Below are 6,000 nucleotides of genomic sequence, written 5' to 3' on the forward strand. Positions count from 1 at the left end.
TCCTCAAATCCTGAAAACATCTGCTGGGGGTGAACACACATCGCCCAGCAGACTGCCGCCCTCGCGAACGCCCGCCCTCCAACTCCTGCCTCTGGCACCCTGAACGAGGCCTAACTAAAACACCCTAGACTAAAGAGCGCTTTGACCTATAACTATACATAATATATGGGCAACACTGTGATAATACGTGGAATACTATACTAGTGTGATGGATATACAAATAAACAATGTGATAAACCAATTGTGTTGACTAAAGGAACAGAGCTGCCAAAGGTTGCCCACACAGCAAGTATCTCTACAACCTGCATACAGAACAGTTGATATAAAATAAGGAATACCTGGCGCTTAAATGACACTTAGTCCATATAAAGTACACTTTTAGCCTTGTAACTAATGAAGAGCATCGAAAAACTGCAGTGTTAACAAAAGTCTGCAGGAGCGGCTTACTGCAAAGCCGGGTATGTGTGAAGTACATTTCCAAACGTGTAACATGGGCCTTCCATACATTGCCAGCCCCACCTGGCAGCAAAGAGGTTAAAACTTCTAATTGGGGAACAGACAACCTGCCGGGGACGCGTACCCCCCACATTACAACATTCTAAAGGTCACATTCTGGAAGAACTACATTCAGATTATTGCAGAAAGATATATACAATGTTTAAGCCAAGACAGTGGAAGGGGGGGAGAGATGCTTCCTAAAAGAAATCCATGTTAAAACGGAGAAGAAGCAAAAGGGGACACTGTTTGCTCATTTGCATATCATTTCACAGAATCCCTGGCTGCAGTGGAAGCATTGTATGCTATGAGATAGTGGTGGGGAAAAAAAAAAAAAAAAAAAAAGGAACGCAATTTTTTTTACATTAAATATTGGTGGTGCAATTAGGTTGTAAATAAAAAAATAAAACACAGCAGTGTTTTTTAAACCTTTATTTTGGTTAATGACCCCTATAATTATATTATGAAATTCTGAAGAACCCGACCCTCTGTAATAGCGCATCTGAGATCAGATGCGGTGTAAGGAACCCCAACCCTCTCTAATAGCGCGTCTGAGATCAGATGCATTGTAAGGAACCCCAACCCTCTCTAATAGCGCGTCTGAGATCAGATGCATTGTAAGGAACCCCGACCCTCTCTAATAGCGAGTCTGAGATCAGATGCATTGTAAGGAATCCCAACTCTCTCTAATAGCACGTCTGAGATCAGATGCATTGTAAGGAATCCCAACTCTCTCTAATAGCGCGTCAGAGATTAGATGCATTGTAAATTCTTCTGTATTTGTTACAATTTTCAAATGACCTGCAAAATTACAGGGAACCCTTTAGGGATGCCACGGAAACCCAAGGGATCCAAGGAGCTGCGGTTGAAAAACACTTCCCTAAGAACATCACACTGGACACAACAAACAGTGAGCCCTTTAATAATTGCAGCTGCTCACACCCACTGCCCCCATGTTACTCCCAGCGTTCTCTCTAAAGCCCCCCCCCACCAAGAGAAGCCACTTGCTGCAAAATAGGATAGGACTCTACAATGTGTTATCATAATGATTAAGGATGCTCGAAGTTAGCGGGTCTGGAAGTATATGGATATACTCTGTGTCACTATATTGTGCAGCGTGGTATGAACCTGAAATATTGACTTTAAGTATGTTCCAACTCATGTAACCAAGGTATTCCTAAACACAATGTCACCCTCATTTTGCTGAGGAGAGCTGCTTATTGCTCCAAACACAGCGAGAGCTTTCACTGCAAGCTAAACATATATATATATATATATATAGACCCCTCTATATGTAGAAGTGGAGAGCCAAGTCCTCTCCGGAAGTAGTGCCACGTGACACGGGCTGAAGCCAGATCTGCATAAGTTACAGTGGTTGTTCTATCTCCATGTTTTCACTGCCTCTGAACAATCCAATCACATAACACAGCAAGGCCCCGCTGCACATTCATCCCTGGGCTGGGCACTTCGTTAGTCAAGTGTCCTGTGACGAGTTAGACATGCAGTAGGTCTGCAGTAATTACTACTTGAAAAAAACGTGAAATCCTCACCAATGGCAGACACGATGCTGTATAAGACTGACCAATGGCAGACAAACAGCTGTATAAGACTGACCAATGGCAGACACGCAGCTGTATAAGAATGACCAATGGCAGACACTCAGCTGTATACGACTGACCAATGGCAGACATGCAGCTGTATAAGGCTGACCAATGGCAGACACGCAGCTGTATAAGGCTGACCAATGGCAGACACGCAGCTGTATACGGCTGACCAATTGTAGACACAGCTGTATAAGACTGACCAATGGCAGACACGATGCTGTATAAGACTGACCAATGGCAGACAAACAGCTGTATAAGACTGACCAATGGCAGACACGCAGCTGTATAAGAATGACCAATGGCAGACACTCAGCTGTATACGACTGACCAATGGCAGACATGCAGGTGTATAAGGCTGACCAATGGCAGACACGCAGCTGTATAAGACTGACCAATGGCAGACACGCAGCTGTATAAGACTGACCAATGGCAGACACGCAGCTGTATAAGACTGACCAATAGCAGACACGCAGCTGTATAATACTGACCAATGGCAGACACGCAGCTGTATAAGACTGACCAATGGCAGACACGCAGCTGTATAAGACTGACCAATGGCAGACACACAGCTGTATAAGACTGACCAATGGCAGACACGCTGCTGTATAAGACTGACCAATGGCAGAAATGCAGCAATATAAGACTGACCAATGGCAGACACGCAGCTGTACAAGACTGACCAATGGCAGACAAACAGCTGTATAAGACTGACCAATGGCAGACACGCAGCTGTATAAGGCTGACCAATGGCAGACACGCAGCTGTATACGACTGACCAATTGTAGACACGCAGCTGTATACGACTGACCAATGGCAGACAAACAGCTGTATAAGACTGACCAATGGCAGACACGCAGCTGTATAAGACTGACCAATGGCAGACACTCAGCTGTATACGACTGACCAATGGCAGACACGCAGCTGTATACGACTGACCAATTGTAGACACAGCTGTATAAGACTGACCAATGGCAGACACGCAGCTGTATAAGACTGACCAATAGCAGACACGCAGCTGTATAATACTGACCAATGGCAGACACGCAGCTGTATAATACTGACCAATGGCAGACACGCAGCTGTATAAGACTGACCAATGGCAGACACGCAGCTGTATAAGACTGACCAATGGCAGACACGCAGCTGTATACGACTGACCAATTGTAGACACACAGCTGTATACAACTGACCAATTATAGACACACAGCTGTATAAGACTGACCAATGGCAGACACGCAGCTGTATAAGACTGACCAATGGCAGACACGCAGCTGTATAAGACTGACCAATGGCAGACACACAGCTGTATAAGTGAATACTTTTCACTTTGTTAATCCATATGATCATTACTCTGCAGCTCATCCCCTTCCTGCTACCCCCCCAGGTTTTGTATATGATGCATGTTACTGATTTAGCGTGTACAGCCCCCCACCCCAAAAAATAGTTCCTGCACTCCTGAATTATTCTGACGAGCCGAGTATAACGTAGTTTGCGGTTCGTGCTGGGAGGGGATGGAGATGTGAGGACTGTTAGTCTTAGATAAGAATTTGAGTCAATCATACACCACCTTCCAGCAAACATGGCAATGTCTGCTATTACAGCTTAGAGGAGCCCACCGCTCAGCAGTAAAACAATAGTAAAAGGGGGTCTTAGAGCAGGGGTGCACAAGATTTTTTTTGGGGGGTGCGCCGGTTACAGATGCCCCCTGCTCTTCTACAAAGCATTTACATTAAATGCCGGGGGGGGGGGGGGGGGCGCGCACAAGAGGCCTCTGCAACTTACTTACCTTGGCTTCGGGCGATGCATCGCCATGGTAAAGCGGCAGCAAATGGCGCCACGGGTCACTTGACGTTACATGAACCGTGGCGTCATTTTACACTGGTTCCTAGGTAGGGTGGGGGGGGCGCGAGCAGGCAGGGGGGCGCAGTGCAGAGAGTTTGTGCATCCCTAACTTAGAGGGTGCGCCTAAGGGAACGGGGGAAGAGCGCAAAACATATCCACAGGGGGATAGAGAGGAAAAGGTCCCTAATTTGGTGCACAACCTCTAACAAGAGAAGCCACTATATGTGCTTTAAATATAGCTGCAGTGGGTGTTAACACCCATGGGGCGAGACAACTAAGATGGTGGAAGCAATGGAGGCGATATATGGAGTGACCACAAGGAAGAAAAAATGAAAAGCAGTGATCTGCGTGGTATTGAGTATGTATAAAAATGTACCTTAATATAATGAATAAAATAAGGACATATAAATCACATGTATATAACCGTGTGAACATAGGAAGTGAAATCGAAAAACGTATTAAATAGTACAGGCATACCCCGCATTAACGTACGCAATGGGACCGGAGCATGTATGTAAAGCGAAAATGTACTTAAAGCGAAGCACTATCTTTTTTCCACTAATCGATGCATATACTGTACGGCAATCGTCCTATATGTGCATAACTGATGCAAATAAGGCATTTGTAACAGGCTCTATAGTCTCCCCGCATGCGCACAGCTTCGGTACAGAGGTAGAGAGCCGGTATTGCTGTTCAGGACGTGCTGACAGGCGCATGCGTGAGCTGTCCTTTGCCTATTGGGTGATATGTCCTTAAAGTGAGTGTCCTTAAACCGGGGTATGCTTGTAGTTGGTAATCAGATAGGTAAGTGATCTTATATGATGGTCTGTCTGGAAGACAGCTAATCCACTAGTAGGTAAAGATATATAGGAGTGGGCTTAAAGCTGCAGACCAAGCAATATCCTACAAGTGTGTTTTTATCAGTTCTGAACTATGAGAAAATACTTGTAGCATTTAAAAAAAAAAAAAAAACTCTGAATTACATTTTTAATGTATTATAATGTAAATAGCATTTTTTGTTTCTATAGCAACCATTTACAAAGTCACATCCCCTTCCTCTTCTGAAACAGGCTCTGGCCTTTTAAAGCCCTGTCCTCTCTCTAGCAGTGCACCAATTGTATGTAATGACTGCCTGGTCACATGATCTTCCCCACAGAACTTTGCATCTTTGGTCCTCTTCTGCAGCACTGACCGCCATTTAGTGCACCCCTGAGCAGAATCTTTGACGATCGATCACAGGAGAATAGATCGATCGGCAACTTAGCTAATTACTTATTGTGTGGATTGTATTGATGCACATATTAAGGGGGGGGGGGGGAAACGGCAGCTTGGACTGCTGCATTAATAGCTCAGTACTTAGGGACAGTGTGTCAGCTAGTATCTATTGCGACAGTAACCGTATTGGGATCCCCAGAACACCCCTAAAGTGGATATAGGTGTTCCACAAAGAACAGTGCTAATGCCAGGTGGGGTGAGGCCCCAGGTAACCCAGCCTCAGGAGAGAGGAGAGCGAGCTCTAATCAATCAGGGGAAGGGGGAGAAGAGATTCCTAGGCTAAAAGGAGAGAGGGCCTGCGGAGGACCGACGGCCTTTGGAACCTCTGCTGGAGCCTTGAGGAAAGTTTCCAGCTGAGCCACATTCTAAAGACGCGCAATGCTGTCCCTGGACCGGCGCTGACTGATGACGTCAGCGCATACACTAAATGTCTGCTATTTACAGGAGGATTCCACATGTACAAACCAGTAGGCATGTGCAGAAAGTGACACAGAAGCAGCTCCTAACTTCTAACGCTTATATCCAAATGCCACAGCAAAGTTACACGGGTCCTGAGAGCACAGGAGAGGTACTCTAAACAAACCCTTCTGGTAAATCTGCTGGATTACTGAACGTGCTCCCATAATACTCCAGAAACACGCAACGCGCTCTCCCATGTACTGCAGGAACACGCAACGTGCTCTCCCATGTACTGCAGGAACACGCAACGCGCTCTACCATGTACTGCAAGAACATGCAACGCGCTCTCCCATGTACTGCAGGAACACGAAACACATTCTGCCAT

The sequence above is a fragment of the Ascaphus truei genome, chromosome 10 (assembly GCF_040206685.1).
Source record: "Ascaphus truei isolate aAscTru1 chromosome 10, aAscTru1.hap1, whole genome shotgun sequence".
NCBI classification, from domain to species: Eukaryota; Metazoa; Chordata; class Amphibia; order Anura; family Ascaphidae; genus Ascaphus; species Ascaphus truei.